The following is a 21,706-nucleotide window of genomic DNA, read 5'->3' as shown; positions in this document are numbered from 1 at the left end:
CCCCCTTATTTGCAACTAGTTCCAGTTGCGTTCTTCTGATGTAGTTTGTCTGGTAAGGGGGAGTCAATTTGCATCCTGCTTCTTCCTTCTTTACTCAGAAGAAAGAGGAAAAGAAAGAATGATAGTCTCACCAGTTGCCATGACAACCCACCATACCCAATAACCGGTGGGAAATGTGTGTATAGCCGTCATGCGCACAGGAGCACTCTGTCGGCCATGGTTTGAGGGCAGAAGCAAATCTTGTTTACAGCGCAGAGACCGGCACACACACAACACACACACACACACACACACACACACACACACACACACACACACACACACACACACACACACACACACACACACACACACACACACACACACAAAAACACTGCACGGAAACAATCTATCCACTTCACTACAAAAAAAACCTTCAAGCAGCTCAGTCGGCACATCCTGTGTAGATGTGAGCCACCAGAGAATACAGTAACCCACAACTGCATGTGGTGATACAGTTCCTATGTCAGATATCCGGGTTGAAACAAGCTCTTTGAGACAATGACAAACTAAAAGAAAGATTAAAACGCTTCATTTAACATTTTTTTAAAAGCTGTTGTGAAATCCTAAGAAGACGGTGCAAAGCGCAGATTCCTTCTTAAAACGTTTCCAGTATTCTGTGTTTGAAGCGTAAATGGCTTCAGAGCAGCAGGAAGAAGTGAGCTCTGGGTTTAGAGAGGCTGCTACTTGTGGCTTTTGGGTTTGCGGGCTTCTGTACAAGATATAACGGTTCAGTTTCCCTGTCAGCAGATTTAGACTATGTAAGCCACCACTGGGGTTGAGAGAAAAGAAGTGTTGAGAACAAAAAAAAAAAGAACATAAAAATAGTGATGACAGTGTCTAGCTTCGCATCTGCATGAACAAGATTACGTTTGATAAGATCTAAAGTCAACAGTCAATACTGAGTCAACAATACTCAATTGAAATCTTTATTTTGGGACAGGTCAAATACGTTTCACAAAATAACAAAAGCATTGCAAATTTGGGCACGTAAAAAAAACGTTTTTGGACCAGACCTCCTGACTTCTTTGATTTTGGATAATCTGCTGATACTCAAACATTTATTTGAAATTGGTTGTGTTTTAGGCACATTAAAACAACAACTTTCCTTATTTCTCATCTCATCTTTCTTTAACCAAATACTAGCTTAAGTTGAACAGATCCAAATACTGATATATGATCTGGGTAAAAGTTAGTTTTTATTTAGTAAAAGTAGTTTTTACTTGACCTCCAATCAGCTTTGGAACCTATTTTAGTTAAATAAACTGTTTCCTATTTAATCATATTTGTATGTATTGTTATTATTTTTTAATAGCTTTATGATTGTACTATTTTTTTTTGGGTAAGTATTCTTCTTTCTGCATCTCTGTACAGTATGCACCACTTATGTGTAAACCTACTAGGTAAATAAAACCGATTCTGATTCTTCTGACATAGACCGTGAATCTCGATCAACTTTGCGTAACTGGTCGTAAGTTTTGCTGTTGGTTAACCGATTACCAGTTAACCGTTGACATAGCAATAAAGAAGAGCCTGTAATAACGCCTTTGTCTAACATTTAGTGACATTTATCCATTGGAAAATGGCTAATACTATGATGAATTCATCATATCTACTGATGACGCACATATGTGTAGATATGAAACAAAGGAAACAGTGTGTTTTGACAATGTGCAACATGTGGTTTCAAATTAACTTGATTGATTTCCCCTGATTGGGACTAGACTGACACCGACAGCCATTGGTTCCACAGTTGATCTAAGCACCGCTCTTGTGACTGGTGAACCACATGTCTTTAACAATGCAATGCTTTTACATTTTAACCACTCCAAATTGGGCAGCTCAGAGAATTCCACCACAGAACACAGCACAAGACCGACAACAGCGATAAGTCACTTATGACAACTCACCCTGAAGATGAAAACAACTCTTCATAATGCGGTCATTTCACAATAACAGTCCTTCCCAGAGGATGGGAATTCAGTAGTTTGATTAACATCATGGTAAAAACTGTGTTAAATTTAATGCACTATAAATATGTTATGTCCTTAAGCTGAGACATGTGATATAAACTTAGAATGTTATGAATGTCGACATACAAATCTGAATCTCATGATATTTTGGTTCACATTGTTTCTGTTCTGAATGTGTTTAACATGCTGTCATGGGGGATTTAGTTGCTATGAGAATTTGCAAAACAGTACGAATAAGGTCGTGAACCATTGAGGTTGAAAAAGTAAACTAAATAGCTTGCTTCAAAAGTTCAATAAAGCCCATCATGTTCAAAAGATATTGAATATTTAAAGATTTTTTTAAAGGAATTCCTTGCTTTCAAATATGAATAGTACCAATAATGTATGAAAGATGTGGTACATAGTAATTGTAATTAGTGTTTCTCTCTTCAATCAAAAGTCTCCGTCATGGTGAGGTACCTACTGAGTGAATCGTGGGTCAGACTGTGGCTCACCTTTCAAACACCTGCTTCTTAGTTAAAATATTTGAGTTTAATCGCCAAAATATGACCATGAGGGGAGAAAGAAGACGCTATGCCAATTATGTTTGAAGTGACAAAAGTCTGAGCATGCAGGTCAGAAACTGCCACTGTCTGCTTGCCTGCGTTGGCAGCTCTAGGGCACGTTCAGGCTCACAGTGCCAGATGTGAAAGTTTGTTTGCTAAATTGTATGAATGAGCTCTCATTATCCAACAGTTTGAAGCTACAATAATGTAATAAGAAGGGGAATAGTTGGAACTGGAGCAAGTTTAGAAGAACAATAAAAGAAGATTTTACATCTGTTCTCCACTCTAAGTGTGATGCCATGATAGTTGTGTTGAATGAACCAAATGGGGTCAACAACACACACTTTGTTGCTATTGGTTAAGGTTGCAACTTATCCAAAGTTCACGAAAGTTGAACATCAATGTGCCTGTGTGACCGTGCCGTTAGTTTAAAGAGGTTCATATGAAAACATGTTAGGATTCAAAAGTTGAATAATATTCCGAATGTTGATTTTCTAGCCAAAACGAGACGATAAGAGAAGAAAATGCCTGAAACTTTTGTCAATTCATTTGAAAAGGGGCATTTTATCTGAATATAAACACTTGATGTTTCAAAGTTTCCTCATTTAAAATATGGGAGAAAATGAGGAGGGTCAACACTGTAGAAATACAAATGTAGAAATAAATACAGTAGGTTACGACAGTAAGTTGACAGTAATATAAATTGTGGCAGAATCATATTCTGAAAACTACACAAACAGTTAATGCTGCAGAGTGTAGAGCCTCAGTCATGGACTACGACTGCCAGCAAAATCTGCAAATTAAAATGTAAAGCTGGTTTTAGCAGCACCTTGATGAAATCCTTTATTAAGCAGGGAGTCGATGTGCACTGGAGGGAATGAGAGTGAAGTCAAGCCAACAGAGACTCCTGCCTCCTTTCTCCTTCCCTCTCTTTCTGCACTATCATTACCTTGTCTGTCACGCCCCACACAATTTCCTCCCATTGTATTACCCCTCCCCCCTTATTTTTTCTGCCCATCCTTAACCTTTCCCAACTCACAAACGGTCTCCGACCTTTCCCCTCACTTAACCTCTCCTTCCTTTATTTACCCCTTTTCTCTCTTCCCTCAGGTTGTTTCCCCCTCTCTCTCCCTCCCCCTCTCTCTCTATCTGTAGGTGCCACATCTGGCAGCTTTCGGCTCCAGACTAGGCCTGACTGGCTGGGAGAGAGAGAGTGAGATAATCGGGCTAATCCCTCCGTCATCCCAGAGGCTATCACGCTACTCTATAACCCCCTAATCCCCCTAATTCCCTCACACTCTGCAGTCATCCTCGCTGTCAGACACATTGGGATCCTTATCGCCAGGCAAGAGCTGCAGGCACTGTATGTGTGTGTGTGTGTGTGTGTGTGTGTGTGTGTGTGTGTGTGTGTGTGTGTGTGTGTGTGTGTGTGTCTCAGTTGCTTCCATTTAATCAGTGAAAGCTGTCTTTGGCCTTGCAGCCAGGCTGACCTGACCTGGGATTTGAGGAACTTTAGCAAATGGATAAACAAACCATCTCCTTGCAAAATGAGGAATACATGCAGAAGATAAACACCCTCCCTCCTTCTTTGTGTTTTTGATGCTTCCAATTAAAGTGCTGTATGACAATGTTACCCACCCCCTCCTCCTCCTTCTACAATTCTCTCTCTTTTCTTTGAGGGCGGGTGCAGATGCAAAGGAGTGCACTAACAAAGAAAACAAAATCCACAAGCGCACCATGATCAATAAAACCATTTTATACACAGATCTTCTGCAGATAGAAGGAGGGATTTGAAAAGCTCCAAAGCTGCACCTCAGACTCCAACAGTTGATCATATCATCACAGATATATTGATCCATGTATCAAAGGAACTGGGGCACAAGGGGAGGCAGCACTTCATCTAATCAGGGCTGTGATAATTCAGATCTTGTCATCTGGTATCAGAAAGAAGCTTAACAGGCAGGACAACCAAGGATGTTCCGGTTGTGTTTATCAGCCGCAAGAACTGGCTGTGCCCTTTGATCTCTGTGAAAAGTAGTCCCACATGGAAGTGCTGCGGTATGAGCTGAGGGTAAGCAGGTTGTTTTCTCCTGGATGCTCTCACCAGAACACTATGTGTGTTATTGATTAGTGCTCCTATTTAACAGCATGTTGTTTATCATGCTCGCCGCTCTGTGGGCGCCAGCAGATTGCACTATTGGAATGTGTCCATGTGCCTATGAATATCAATCAGCTTGTCGATCTATCCATCCATCCATTAGACCTGGGTCATGGGACCGCATAAGACAAAGAAACAAAGCAAAGTCTCACAATTGAGATGCTGGAGAGGGGATGTGTACGGAGACGATTAATCAATTATCAAGATGGCTGCAATTATTTTTCCACTAACTGTTTTGGGTGTAACGTTACAGCCGCACCACACGTATTTTGTTATCAAGTTTATCGACAAAAGCTCTGTATGTTAAGGTTGGATTTCACTTTTGAACTGTCTTTTTTTTCTCCCGTTTTAACTTAGGTGTGTCAACATTTCTTAACTAAGCCTGCTTTTCCCGTTTTGGGCTTTCCTTCCACTGCCATATAATTATTTAGAACTGGCTTTGTTGTGATGTTGTCTTTAATATGATTTGTGGTTAATAACTTGCCAAGCGATGTAATGAAAGAAAACCGGAGGAAACCTTTCTATTTCAATCATTTTTTACATAATGTATATCACCCAGCGCTTTTGTAGAATAATCCATTAAAATCAATCTAGCACCCACCCATCCATCCCACCTTTACTCGTAGAAAAGGTGAGTAGATGAATAGCTCGCAAGTTGTATCCCTTGCCTCTTACATCCTCCTATTTATTCAGTGTCACCAGTGAAATGTGGCGACTGATGGCACTTCCACCCACTCCCTGCCGACTCAGTGGGGCTGTGGCAGGGATGTGAGTGCTGGCATTGTGGCTAATGCTAGAGATTGAGCGGGGCTCCTGCAAGAGAGACAGCTCATCAAACTGGGGAGCCAGCCAAGTGGAGTGTGACAAATCTCCATTTACCATCGGCGCACGGGGGCAAGGGTAAAATTAGAAACTCTGCCGCTTCTAACTCCCCGCTGCTAATTCCATTTCGTGCAAATTAATAAGTGTTTTTGTCCTCCTCCCCTCGCTCTACCCCCGCCCCGCGTTCTCTCACACTCTCGCTCCCTCCCTCATCTGCTCTCCTTGACGAATTGCATTATCTCAATAAAAAAAAATGAAGCTCATACACTAGTAATGAGACATTGTTAGGCAAATCCCAAGTCAGTTCCAGCATTGTTTATGGAATAAATGCCTGATTATCAGCTTGAGAAGTGTGTCTGTGTATGAGAGAGAAAATCACACTGCACCACTGTTGGCTGGAGGGCATGATACAACTTGTTTTATGTTGTTGTTGTTCTTTTGTCATCATCATTATCGTTTTCTATTTGACAAGAAAACACTCCTGATAATTAGGCAATTCATTATAGGAAATGACCCACTGTGAACTCAAGCAATGCGTGCAAGGCAGTAGTATGTTAATGGTCCTCTGGTGAAGTTCTCTCTTGTTAATAGATTCCTTTTTCCTGTATGAATAGGAGTGTCACTAGCTGAGAAACTAATGAAGAGGGATCCGTTAAATCGGCTACCAACTGTCCGGCCCGATATCTGTTAAATAGTCTCAGATGAAGTATTGATTAGGAAAAGGAAAAGACACACACACACACACACACACACACACACACACACACACACACACACACACACACACACACACACTGTAACAATAGTTTTGGCATCCGTCTGATCCATTTTGGCAAGAAAACACACCTATCATCCATTTTAAAACCATATTAAATATTTACATATATATATATATGTTATCAATTCAGAGAGCCAGAAAGTCATATTTTTTAACATTGTCATACCTAAATAGGTAAATGAAAAATATAGTTTTTTTATAGTTTAATAGAGGTGTAGTTTTGTTTCTATGTATAATACTTATAGTGAGCTTAAGTGGCATTTTATACCTTTAAAGAAAGACAAACACAAAAAATGCTTACTAATTACTTATTAGCGTCCGCAACTCAATGCATCAGTCACTTGTACTTTGAAACTTTTACATTATTTAGAGTGTAAATAACAGAGCAAATAGTATAGAAGCAAACACTGCAACAGTTTTCCATCTTCAGTTTTCTGCTGCAACCCTCACATGCTAGCTTTCTCTTGTTGAAAGAAGTTAGCCAATCAAATCTTCTGAAATAGGATAATAATCAGTGATCATGGCTTAAGCACCTACTCATATCTGGGGAGTGCTCAGGGATTCAGTGCTTGAACCCATCTCCCTAATAAGCCAGCGATTAGCAGGCTGTAGTGGAAAGAAAACATGGCCGATCAATAGAGCTCCACAGAGAATCAATGGGCTGCTCCATAGTGTCTCTGTGGCTGCCGCCCTCCATCAGCTGCTTTATAGCTGTGTTACTCTCCCATTAACTATCATCATAAAACATGCATTTATGATATGTTAATGTTGGATTGCTAATGAATTTAAGTACACTGGCCATGAATGTGGTTCTGTTTCATTGTGTTGTTTTAATATGTCAAGTGAAGAAATTGTTATTCTTGATGAAATGTAAATTGGTAAGAATACTTAGAACAATTCTGCAAAACTGGAACTTACTGTGGTGTCAATACATACTAAATAAAGATCACGTTTTAAAAGCAAGAACCAGACATTTTCACTCGAAGAATGTCTTAAACATGTAATTGCCTATTATCACCTCTCTACCACAAACAAGTCACGGTCACTCTCTTTTTCTTTGCAAATAAATGTGTTTGATAATCCTTGTAGCTCTTCCTTTTAGGGGAAAATACATTAAGAGCTTTAGATGTAACCTCGGCCTTCAGAACTGGTGTCTGTGGACAACAGAGCTGATCACCTGAGTTGAGGAATCAGTCTGCAGGTGGCTTAATAATTCAATACGTGTTCTATTCCCAATCACAATATCAGTGCTCGCTGAGCCGTTTGTAGACTATCCCTCAGGCCTCAATAGTTATTAAAGACAGAAATGATATATTCATAACGCAGGATATTGCTGCTTGTTTATTTATAGCTTGCTTCCATTTTTCAGTGGTATTTTGTCAGTTGACTTCCAAGCTATATCTACCTTGCTTTGCCCGGGGCTATATATACCTCTCTCTACTCAACCCCCCCAAAAATGTGGAAAAAACCTCAGGAATGGCTAAATTGAAAGTCCCCTTTTTTCCATTATTTTCAGGTTCGACCACCACCAAGCTATTTCCTTGTTTGCTTGTGCCCAGACTTAGCAATGAGGATGTCTCAGTCTCTCTCTGCCTCACAGACGGCTTGTTTGGTTCAGCTGCTGTCAGGGGACTGCTGAGGATGCTAGAGAGAGGGCTCTGACATTGTTGCTGTAGTCAGGATCTACCAAGGACAAGATGATGTTATCACACTCAGACAGTGTGTGTGTATGTGTATGTGTGTGTGTGTGTGTGTGTGTGTGTGTGTGTGTGTGTGTGTGTGTGTGTGTGTGTGTGTGTGTGTGTGTGTGTGTGTGTGTGTGTGTGTGTGTGTGTGTGTGTGTGTGTGTGTGTGTGTGTGTGTGTGTGTGCAAAACAACAGCAACTTTATGTTTCCTACTGTGCTTTTTTAATGAAAACATTTATATTCTTTTACACATATATATATATTTGTTGAAGCACAACAAATTGCAGCATGTAAAATGAATACATTTATATAAAAACGCAGTAATGTCATTTTTTCTGTTTTATTCTTTGCATTTCCGTACTTTGTTTTGCAATGATTTTGTTCAACAGTCTGCAACACAGGCCTCCTGCTGGACACTCAGTTAGTCTATCAGCCAAAAATGTCAGAGCCAATGAGCTGTGGCGATTGGCTTTCTGCAAGCCAACAATAGAATTCCCAATGAGCAAAAAAATTACTTTCTCACATTTAACAGACCCCTACATCACAGATAGCCTATCCCCTCTACCTTTCCAAAAAACAGCACACTTTCTTCCACTCAGCACTCAACAATCAGAAAGAGACAGAGAGATCCTTGAATTTATGAGTGATTCACTCGAGGATAGGGAAAAAAAACATTTCCCCCAAAAAATGGCTGCCTTCCAAAAGACATTTGTCTTCATTTGTCGAAGGTGAGCCGCTGTGTTCTGCTGTGCAGGGTAGTTTGACTCTGAAAGCAGCAAGTTGGCTCAGTATTGACGAGTCAATCAGCAAAGGTCAGCAGGTTTAGGGGAAGTGGGACACCTGAGCGGGACTTAATCTCCTTCGTCCTTTAAGTGAAGGATTTTGGATGAATAAGCAGGTGCTGGAGAGCTATTACCTACCCGCCTGCCTGGTTTGTCATCAGCCAAGGGCAGAAGGGGCCTGGAGAACAGCCAACTGGATCTACGAACACATTGGCAGGAGAGCAAGATGTTGGCACCTGCCATTTTGCCTCACTGATAGGCATCTGATGAAACCTTCCTCTGTTCCCTTACCTCTACTCTCCTATTTACTCCGTCCCCAGAGACTTGAACAAATCAAAGTAATGGGTGTACAGCTGCAGCCTGTGTCCTCTGCTGGATAGCTGACATAATTGTCCCCCACTCCGCTGCTTAATGGAGACAGTGTGCACATCTGACATCTGGGAAAGTGCACCAATTCCCTAAGTGACATGACAGTGTTAACGACTCTACGGGCCTCAAGAGTGTTGGAAGTTTCCAAATGTATAGTCAATTGAACAGTAGTTTACAGATGAATGCACTGTGTCCAGTAACATCTCTATGAGATGTCGCAATTTATGAGGCAAGGCAAAGAGCTTGAATGTCTGAAAGAAGGTTACAAGTTAGGCGGAGTCCAAATTGTGGAACGTTGTTGACTTTTTAAATTGGTATAATCAATTAGAGACATTTGTAATGTGAAATAACAGGACTGGCCAAGATTTAACAACGTTGACCATGTGGAACTTGGAGGAACAGAATAAGGATGACGTGTGCTTGTTTAAACCAAATTGTTCCTAGTGAACTTGACAGCAAGAGGGATCTCATTAAGTGTCTCCATCATGGCTGCCAGTGGCAAAATGTTAATAAAACATAGGTTTCACCTCTGTATGACTGAAGCGGCTCACTGTTAGACAGAGAGGTTCCACTGTCAGGGATGATGAAGGTCAGGTGAGCCAGGGTCACGATGAGAGTCTGCAGAGGGTTTGTTTTCCACTTGTAAGTCTAACCTCGGTGAGTGGATACTTATCAATAAAAGTCCCAATAATAACAGTAGTACATGTAAGACCAAACGTTAGGACAATTAAGTATTTGAAAATCCTGTCAATTCACCAACACAAAAATATAATTTTCCACAATACACCCCAACTTATCCACAGTATTTGTTAAAGCGGACATGCCCGTAAGGCCAATGCTTCGATTCTGATATTTAGAGGGTATAATGTTGGCTAAGTCCAAAATGTTTAGTTTGTAAGCATGTGAACCCAAGCCAATAGAGTTCTGCAGGAATAAAGCCCAAAAAGCAGCTATTCACTTGTGCATTAACTGTTACCTCGCCTCAAAGTCTATAGGGTTATTCTTGGACGAAATAAAGTGTGTGGTTACCCCATACAAAGTAAAAAGGGTGGATGCTAACAAATGGCTAAACAAGATTACGAGAATTAAAACCATCAACCTGAACACATAAACTCATCTACTAACTTTACCACAGCTTTGTTATACTTGCACTTATACCCTAACTTTAAACATATGTATTCATACATTTATGGAGGAGTATTTTTCAGAAAACCGAATTACAAGTTGGATGCTCAGCGGTTGTGACCTTGAAGTCATGCAACATTAGTTTCCTATGAAACAAGTTTATCAAATGAGAGAAAAACAATGCTGAATGAGTGCAATGCTGCCAAATCAATATTGTTTGTATAATTAGTATGAGGTGGCAGTAGAGAATGAACCCTGAACTCGGCTCCCTCTGGTGAGCAATTAAGATTGAGGAAGACAAATCACTGTGTCAGAAGTTAGAGTGAAGACGGGCCGAACGCACAGCTGACAATGTTATGGCTTTCAAGCCGGTTGCGTTTTACTGCGCTGACACAATCATTTTGTCTGCCTCTTTTGTTTGTTTTACAGATTTGGCTGCTTAGTATCACTTAACCTACTCCAATGGCAGATGTCTGCAATTACAAGGCACATTTATGTGGAATGCTGTCTTACGCAAACATCAGCAGTCATGAGGCTGGATATTAGGTGAAGAAAATGGATGTTAAAAAAGCTGTTCTCTACAAGCTACATTTTCACTTCAACTGGCTTCCTTGCCAACAAAATACTTTTGACTTTGTTAGGGCCTTTTAAGAGTTGTTGTCTTTTCTCTCAACAAAGAACTAGTGAAGCTGTTAATGCTCCCTAGGGTTCTCTTGACATGCTATTGTTGTGTTACTTTTAGTAAGGTCTCTAAATAACCTAATTTTGTTTTATAAAGACTACAGTAGTTGACACATTTCTAACAAAGGAAATTTTGCTTGCAATTTATCAATTGAAAAAGGATATGTACTGTATGAAGGAGGATTATTGTCGATTCTAAGAAGTTTACGTTGTGAGAGAGAGAGCTATTGCAACTGACTTATTCTGATTATCGATTAGTTTGCCAGCTATAACTTTTCACCAGTTTGCCCTTTGAGTATTTACTACATCACCAAGCCTCAGTCCCCACCTATTTCACTTGGTTGAGCATAAGGCTCAAGGTGTGCTGTGACTGCCCTTTACACATAATACTTTTACATGTCATAGCTGCAAAAACTGCTCTGGGGCAACTCAAACTGATTCAACTGATATGACCTCTCCGGACACTTTACCTGATATTAGGTCACCAAAATGGTTTCATTGTTTATTAGTACATGGGGTTTGGTCCCAACGTAGCTTTACCTAACTTCAACCTGAGCATTGGAGTCAGCAGTTGGGCTGTGATTAAAGCAGCAACATCACTGCAGAAAATGAAAGAGTGAAAGTTCAATCAAAGCGCTGCATTCTGTTCTGAGAGCCAGAGCGCTAAAACAAATACCAAGCACCTTTTCTCCAAGCAGGCAGGTCCTTTCTTTTGACAACAAATAAACTGTGTTGGAGGTTTGTTTGGGATCTTTCTAGAAAAGGGATTTAGCTGACCATCTCTGGTGGTCTGCCTTCCTGTTGTTTACTTGACCTTGTCAAAGTCTAAAGAAGAAAATACCACAGGTGGCTCTCAAGTCTGAATACACAACGACCACGGATACCACTATCAATGCAAAGCCACCTCCTCTGGGTGAAATAAAATAGCAAATAAACATTATTGCCAGAACTAACTTTGAAAAGGTGAAGTGTTTTTCAATAGGTATTTAAAGAAATATGGGAAGTATTTATCATCAATATAAAGTGATTTATACAGATGACATTCCTAATAGGATCAAACGCTTGAAGCACATTTCTCGAAACACTTTATTTACACAAAGCAGCACTTGACTCTTGTCCTTGAAAACAAATACCAGATAGGATCAGAAGGGACCAAATGTATCACAAGCACAAGTTATTCATAGTGCACAACACTTACTGTAATCAAGGATTGCTTTCTTTTGAAACATGAATAGAATCACAAACTTCCTAAATAACATTTAGATGCTCAGTGAAACTGTCTACTTGAGTTTTTTCAAAAACCGGCTCACTTCCTTTCAAGGAGAAATTAGTGCAGATGTAAGTAGTTGCTTGAATAAATAGATTAATAATGCACAAGTTAAAAAGCACACACAGGCTAATGCGGTGTGCTCATACAGGCGAGGATACACGTCAGCTCAGTATGCAATGCATGTATGCACATGTGCTTGTTAATATGTGTAGCTTTTGAGATTACATTTATTAAGGAATTTACATTTCAGATAGAGCGCACTTCCTCAGTAAAGTGTGTTGATTCACTAACCAGCATTTCCTCTGTTAGTGTTTAATATGAAATAAAATGTATTTCCCCTGAAAGAAATAAGCTGCAGAAATCTTGAGGCACTCTGCCTAATTGGTCCCTCTACAATATTTTCTTACACATCCCTAAAAGATTTCTTGATATTAATATTTTATGAGCACGATTTTGCAGGCTCCGGCCAACTTTTTGGAAATAAATGAGCTGAGGTTCCTGAATATCCCCTTCCAGCATTTGCAGCTAATGTACTGCGGTGTGTATCACTACTCTGACCTGTATATTGTGTGTGTGGTTTGAGGGAATATGATCGCAGCGTGTCTATTTTCATTATTTTTCACAGTTTTTATTCCAAGCAGTCCTTGAATAAACTCACTTAGATGTTCTCTTAAGTGCACTTTGCATGGGGAGGAGAAAAGTGAAGTCCGATAATAACAATATCAATGAAAGGCAAGTTCATGCTCCCCTGGTGACAGAAATATGGGATTAATATTATGAATGCGCAGCCTTTCCGCTCTCGAATCTCCTGTGGTGGAAAATACCAGCTTCACTGGAGACAAGTTTAATCTTGGAGATGAGAAAAACGTGTACTGTATGTCTTATATTAGTATGTCTCATTGTAGGTAGACTCACTGTATCCACTAAAACAATATGACTCTGGAAAGTCAGTTAATGCCAGGATTATCCCAACATTTAATATAAAATACCAATCCAAACAGGCGTGAAGACTCCTCCATTATTATTTTTGTAATCAGGCTCCGAGTTCATTTATCGCAGTTGAAAATGTAAGGATTGTTTATAATCTGAATTTTTCTGCAGACACCCAATATGAGGTAACCTATTGTTCCAGGTTATCCACCATCTGCATCGCTGCAGTCTGCTGTTTCAGGTTTCTTTGATCAATAATCTGTGGGATTCAAAAGGTGAAGGTGCCTGTCAGTGCATGTAGCTGTCGTCATGCATGTGGTAAGCGGCACTCCGGGCACCTCTGGTAACAATAACGCCATTATGAGTTACGGCTTAAATTACCAACATCATGAGCCAATTATCAATTTCCTGATTTCCGCAGATGAAACGTGCGTCATCCGGAAAGCGTTTATGACTGGTGCTTTAAGAAGAACACCATTTTAGGTAAGATTACATTCAGTGATTGTTTCTTGGGAGTTTCTTTTTTTGTGACACATATTTGATCCAAGTCCATTTAGTCGTTAAGAAACCAGCTTTATAAAAACTTAAGAAGAAAACATACAATCCAAACATAAATCCAACATGATGTTGTGAAAGCTTAATTAAGTCATTCTTGAGGAGCAATACATAAAGTAAATAAAGGTCACAGACAGGGTTTCGAATGGTAAAACACATGGGTAAGTGCTATTTCTTTCTCTAAAACTCCTCTTACCCCCCTCCCTCAATCTCCACTTGACGAGGTCAACTGTACCAGGTGGCAGAAGGTCCCAGTGCTGAAAGGTGAACGGGGGGGGGGGGTCACAATGATACGAAAGGCCTCATCTTCAAGGAAAACTATGGTTTATTATTACATGATTTGACCTTGCCACTATCTGATTGATGAAGTCTTGAAAATGGCGACTCAATAGAAACAGAGCCAAAAGGGCAACAAGGTAAGAAGATCAGACAGATTATAATCAAACTCTTATGTTGATTAATGTATTTGGAAGACATAACAAACGTCAACATACTGTCATTTGTAAACATCCATCACGGTTTACAGCCTGACTTCCTGCTTCAATGTTGACCTGCTGTACTTCACAGAGTGCATGAAGTGAATGCTAATCTGGTTTATCAACTAAAGCAGCGTGTATGTGACATTACGAGGTGACGTTCAAAAGTAACAAAGGTTCAGAGGTTACTTCACAACATGTACTTTTCCTTCAACAACAGGGGAATAACTCTGGAGAGGGAGGTGCAAATAGTACATTTTTACCCTAAGGCAGGCACCAACACAAAAATGAAAACAGTGTATGGATTGCAGTTACACAAGGTTTTTATGTCAGACAATCTTGCAGTGTAAACTACGTGGACACACTACTTTTATTGGCATTATTTATAATTTTGATGCATTTTCTACTAACAACACTTACAAAAGTTCCTTTGCTTTAATATTATATGACCAACTCAAGAGTTTGTTATGGCTAAAAGCAAAACATTGTGTGGAAACAACATATTCAAATGTTCAAGGAATGATTACGAGTGATCATCGAGGTAAAATGCGGGAGATGGAGAAAATAAATCTGCATTTGAAATGGAAGAAAGCTAGAAGGGAAAAAATAGAAACTCGGGAGGGCAAAGAAAGCATAAACACAGGAAATTATTTATAGACTGAAAGTTGTGTTATTCTGAGGCTTGGCGAAAACAAAAACCCAGCTGACGATCACACACACGTGTATACAACACAGACCCACTTGGCTTTGTGCACCCGTGTTTGGGAGACACATCTCTAGAGGGTGGTGCCGTCTTCCACTCGGCTCAATATTGCATGAGCCTCCACTAAAGTTGAACCCTGCCTTTTGTTTTAGTTAAGCAGCAGAATAAATAGAGCATAGCAGCGGCATCATAGGGACAATTAAATAAACAGCAGCAGAGGGCTTTAGAAGACATTGTCGTGCTAATCACTCGCTGCACTGAGAGCACTGTGCTGTGGTACAATTAAATCACAGCCATTTATTAAACTGTAAACTGAAGCCTGGAAAAAAAGAGCTGGGGATTAGGGAAATACTTTTCTTTCTAAATGTGTAACATGGGAGCTGAGCATGCTTCATTGTAAAATGACAGAGATTGTGTGTGTATTTGTGTGTGTATGATGGAGGCACGTCTCAAGTTCAAGACTTTAAAACAGCACAAGGGATATTTGAAATAATAACTGATGCAAAACAGCGGATTTGAAAAGGGATTTATTCGGTTCTGCATCACAACTGGTGAGTCAGCCTTTAGCCCGTAAGCTTATCTGTCTGTTAGGATGGGTATGATAATACTGTACCAAAGAATAGACAGGATTAAAGGGTGAATTCGCACACACACACACACACACACACACACACACACACACACACACACACACACACACACACACACACACACACACACACACACACACACACACACACACACACACACACACACACACACACACACACACACACACACACACACACACACACATTAATGTTGTTATGTGTCGCAATCTAGGAGCCAGAATAAACCCATAATATATCTTCTCGTTTGTGTTATTATCAACCTAATGACTAATTTAGCTATTTTTAATGCAATAAAGTGCATCATAAAGTGTTGAAAGGGTTGACGCTCACATGCAGATTTAAAGCAGGTTACATTTTTAATGTTGACCATGTTCACAATGTTAGATAAGCATGTTAGCAGTCTAGCATGTGCTAATACTGTAACTACTGAACACAAATTACAGCTCGGGCTGATTTAAATGTCTTAATTTTTCAGGTGTTAATAAACCAAAGTATTGGACTAGTTTACATTTTGACCTGAATATGGCACAAGATAATACCCTCTGGGAACTACTTAATTAAGTTTTTACAATTCATCCTGAGGTGAATGAATCTCTGCCAATTTCAGTATTCTCTTCCCAAATTGAATGGCAATACTTCAAATAAGTTTTCATTTGAAACTCATGGGGGTGCTACAGGAAAATTCAGTATAAATCACACGTATACATCATCGGAGGAATGATAATAACCGGCTAGTATGGTTTAAGAGACGATTTTGGGGATAAACTGTTTCTGACTGTGTTCAAATCAACATTTATTTGTGACCTACTGCACCTACACATGCTCTGTTGTATACAGAAAACAATACTTGTGTCAATCTACATAAATATCCCAGGCCTTGAGTAAGCATCCTCAATTAGGGAGATGTCAGGGAACGTGTCTTTGGTTTATTACTGCAACGCGTGACAACACTCTACCTCAATTAGCCATCCATTTACTCAGATATATATCGTTTCCATTATTTGATTGTGTTTGCTTCGAAACAGATGCAACAAGTACATAATTATGGATGTAATTAAGCTGCAAAAAAACACAGGCCCTGCCACATGAGCACCTTTGAAACAATGAGTGCTCGATTCATTAGCATCTGCTGTAAGCTTATTAATCATCTAACAGGCAATTAGCAAGCTGTTACCATTGGCGGTCGGTATGTAAATATATTCCTGTTAATTTCTTCCTCAGATAATAAAGGAAACATTATGAAAATGAGTTTTGCTGCTATGTAAATGATCTATGCCGTTAATCGCAATGCACTGTTTCAACTTGGATTGGCGAGTGGCAGTGTGAAGGGCTGGCACTGAGGTTATATGCCCGGCTGCCGCGGCAACGAAACTGGTAGGCATCACACTGAAGCCTGCATGACAATTTATGGGGTGTTCAAATGCCTTCCGCCAGCCCTTCTGTCAAATAGATAATAAACCTTGGCTAGCAGAGGTGAGCCCATAGGGACTGGCCATGTGTGAAAGAGTGGGGGAGTAAAAGCAATATATGGAGAGAGGGTGGGGGGGGGGGAGTCTATGTGTGTGTCTAGTCATCATATGCACCTGAATAAGTCCACTCCACATGCTCACAACACCAGCATATATTGCACCCAGGATATTGGGGAAGTGTGAAAAACAGCAAAAAAACGGGTAACTCACTGTTTTCCAAGAGCAAATTAGTCACATGTGCACATGTCCCATGCCATGGCTACACTAACAGGATATCAAGCCGTGCTGAGAGGATTTTCTGGCAATCTGGTGCTAAATTCACAGCACAACAGCCCTAATGACACCCGGGCCTGACATCCATCATGGCAATGTTCATAAAGCCTGTGCCAACATGTAGCTTCCCCTCGGCCCTTGGTGCTAATCTATGCAGAGCAGGCGCGGAGAAGCCATTACAGCTCTGAATACATGATGAGGCTCACAGCTAATACTCCTCTCCTCACCAGGGGCAGGTTGGAGGACGAGAGGCAATATAATTGAGGCCAGGAGGCAGATTGTGATCTATTGACATTAAGCTAGGGCTCTTAATCTGACAGTTGTCCCCTCAGAGATGTTGACAGACAGCTGGGTGGGGAGCAGCAGGCTTTTACATGAGTGCACGCCACGTAGCCCTGACTGTATTATTCATAACGAATAATACAGTCCACCTCCAGCATCACTCGTCATTTACCTTGAATGTATCAGAAGATACTGTGAATTAAAAAACGCACGTCAAACTGAATAGTGGTACAGTGATGAGTAAAAACAACGTGGTGATAAGTTAAGATGGACAATTTATAGAGAAAATACTAGAGTGATTTACTAGATTAGTGTGCGGGTGGTCCAGAAGAGGGGGTTCTTGAGGTCAGCCATCAGCTTGACCTACTGAGCTGACTGTAAACTAAGCTAACAAATAAGATGAAGCTCGTGGGATAATCACGAGCCAAACCAGCCCCAGTGCAGGTGGTGTTTCATTAAGAATATATGAATAGAGTTTTAAAAAATAAGTTAATAATTGTCTGAATAGTCAATCAACAGAAATAAAATGCCAGCCGATATTTCACTTAAATCAATCCATAAAGATAGTAAAAATGCTAAACATGAATTCATCCGAGCCCATAAATGTGAACATTCATCTGTCAAAAACATGGAGTTGATTAACAAAAACATAAACACCATCAGTTAATTATTAATAATATTTATAATTCCTGAGATTCTCGCTTCTCAAATATACTATATATTTTTTGGTCTTTGGTTGGGCAAAGTTTAAATCTGAACATGAAATTTGGAGCTCTGGAAAGATGTGATAATTTTCTAGACAAAAGCTTCAATCAATTATTCAAGACTATATTAACAGTTAAATGAAAGTCCCCTATTTTATCTGACATTTAATGGAACAAACCGTTCAACAAGAAAAAAAAAAAATGTATCGAAAATAAAAGTACATTTTGTTGAAGGAGCACTACATGATCATAAATAAGGCCAATACTGTAATAAAAAGGCTGCATTATACATTATACTGGCCCACTGATGAGCAGATCTTTGCACACAGACACTGTATGCATACAGTGTGAAATGATTTCCTTCCTAAATTTCACTCACCATGCCTTGTCAAAGACACAAAACACACATACTTTCACACAAACCGCTCTCCTGTCTGTGCTGTGCAGCCAATTAGATTACGTCTGTGAGTCACACGCTAAATGGCTCCACCACTTAAGTGTTCCCAAAAGGCCGCCATTTTCTCCACTGTCTTGGGTGCGCCGGGCAGTGATGTGTGGCCCAATCACTAGTAACACGGACCCCTTGTATATTTAAATATCCGTGACTATAGGGCATGTTATTCTCCCCACATGTTCTCTGCTCTGCCTGTAGAGCGAACTGATTTATTGACGCTCAGTGACATGGGGAGGAGATAGCAGATAGCGTAGCGGAAATCCAATGCACCACAACTGATGTGAAAAGCAGCCCAGCGTCTGAAATCATTTGCAGTTGCACTCCCAAGGCCCCAGTTATTTAAAGAGACAAACTTCAGAGGGCCTCAGTGCCTGGTAGTGAAATGTAGTCACATCACATTAGAACCAAAGACATGCAAATAAATGCTGGGCCAGTGCAATCAATCCAGGCACATCAATGTTTCAAGGTTTCATTTTGAGTCCAAGATACTTCATAGTGGGCTATTGAGTTTCATTTTGCACTGCCCTCACGTCTACATCACAGCGTGTTCGAACATCATTTAATGGCATGGGTACCTTGAAATGTCAGGCTGAAAGAAAAAAAATGCCCAATGTATCTAAAAACAGGCTCGTTTGTGACAGCCACATTGACGGAAACTTCAACCTTCCCTTTTAAAATTCTCTACTGTGCAATCAATGTGGAGTTTGAGTAATGCCAGGCCCATTAGAGCCAACCAAATTGCTGCGGGAGGCAGGCAAAGAGTGTCATCTATTGTGGGAAACGATTGCTTAATATAGCAGCAGGGGCTTGAAGAAGTGCTTACCAGAGCACAATCCACTAAAATCAATAGCAACAGTCAGGCTATATTGTTTCAAACGAGGAAAAAGTGCGGCTACGATAAAAAGCACTCAATATTGGCGTCTGGGCTGGTGAGACGCTGAGTCAGGAGTAAGTAATGCAGTGCTAGAGGAGGAGGGAGGGAGGGATAAAGGGGGAGTAACACTAAGCAAGCTCCATCCATCCTGAAGGTCAATAAACTTTTCAGGTTACAGACATTACATCCATTTATTTCTAGTCGATTAATGAACTCAAGTTTTGAGTTATTGTTGGATTATGTTTTCTCAGATGGGCAGGTTGACATATTGTAGCATTACATTGCAGTCTTTCTCTGAAAGAAAGGAATAGATCATTACATGCAACACACCCAGGCCGTTTACCCTAATGTCTTGCACGTTGCCTCTGTCGGTCTTAATTAAAAATTAGACACCTTTACAACTGCAACAGTCTTTCTTGAAGGGAGGGTGTGGCTGCATGACTCACATGTACTCATGCTGTGCCTTTATGGTTTTCTGGGATTCTTGAAGTACAGGATACAGAGAAAGGAGCAATTAGCCTATACTCATCTCGATAGAAAAAGTAAGTATAATGACTGTTTTCCCCCACCCTTCCCTCTAGTAATGGTTAAAGGTGGAGTAGGTAATTTACTTCAGAAACACTCTTTGTTATATTCCATGGAATGCTCTTGACATCCCGATAGCTATGAATACATTAAATGCTTTGACAATAAATACATTAAAAAAATTAATCAGTGGAAGCCGTGGTACTGTAAAAAGCACGACCAATATTTTTAGCCGGCCCGGCTAAAATAACTGGATGGCCTACCTGCCTGTCAGCCTTCCATCTCACAAACTTATCTCGTGCCCTCATTGGTCATGTGCGCGTTCGTGTGTGTTGGAGGAGGGGCTCTAAGGAAGTCTGAAGGAAGGGCTAGATTTTTTTGGCTGCGTACTTTCAAATTCTAGCGCACTCGAGCTGGTTTCTCCATTCTTACCTACCCTACCTTTAAGTCCTTAATAGCCTCTCAATATTTAGTTTTGGAGTAACAAGGAACCCTAAGCGGTTTTCATAACAACCCAAAACATGTCATAACCTGCATTTATTGATAGTTTTGGCCACTTGGTGGCTGCTAAACAAGCTGTAACACAATACTGCATCACTGCAGACATGTTATTGCAAACAGGTTAACAAACAGATATTTTATTTAAAGCATGAGGTTAGATATACGCATTTCTGGCTCACCTGGCATTGTAAGTCCAGCTAATCACTCCATTGCCTAATATGTAAGCCCTGATGCTAAAAATTCTGCTTGTTCAAAGGCTAGACACTTTGTCTGTCCACTGTTTCGGTACTGGGTGAGTAGTCTGCATTTCATTTAGAAGAGCTGTTTAGCTGCCGCTTGAATCTGCCAAACAACATGCAGAGTGTGACTTGTTGGTTAACATAAGTATCAAATAATAAGAGCAGCTTTAAGTTTAAGCAAACTAAAACTACTAGTCCTGATATTAAAAAATTAACACTCCAAAAGAGGATGTGGACCCAATCTGCAGTCTGTGTAACTGGGCCTTGTATGTAATATCGCTTCTCCCTCATTTACTGCAATATTTTATTACCACGACTGCAGATTGGGTCCCATCTTTTTGAAGTTTTCTTACCATTTTTACTTTAGTAAATGTATGGAAAAAACGATAGCATTCCAGATGCGTCCTGCATGGCTTTTGTGTTTTGACAGAAGGTGATATGTCTCTTTGAGCTTCTTCAGCCTGGAGTCTAGCTGCCCTCATCATATGTATGAACCCTCTGCACCCCTCACAACAGAGGAGCAGGAGGAGAGTGCGAACGGGATCCCTCAATAAACGTAGAGCTGGGTGAAGGCCTTGTGAAGCCACATTCCCTTCATTTCTGGTTACATTGATATTTTGTTGAGCGCAGACAGCAGACTCTTCAAAGGCATGGGAACTTCCTGCAAGGCCTCCTCAGATTGACGACTGGTGCCCTCACTGCACCCACTAACATTTCCTGTCTACTATTGTCTTGTTATGGCACGTCACGCTTTTTTTATTATCTTTAATCACACTTCTATCATCACATCACAATTCTATCTTTCCTACTATCACCACTACACACTTATATTCACACACACACACACATCAAGCACCACAACAATCACAACCACACTTTCAC

Source organism: Notothenia coriiceps, unplaced genomic scaffold (assembly GCF_000735185.1).
Source record: "Notothenia coriiceps isolate Sejong01 unplaced genomic scaffold, NC01 NC01_scaffold00016825, whole genome shotgun sequence".
NCBI classification, from domain to species: domain Eukaryota; kingdom Metazoa; phylum Chordata; class Actinopteri; order Perciformes; family Nototheniidae; genus Notothenia; species Notothenia coriiceps.
Note: the sequence above shows the minus strand (reverse complement) of the source record.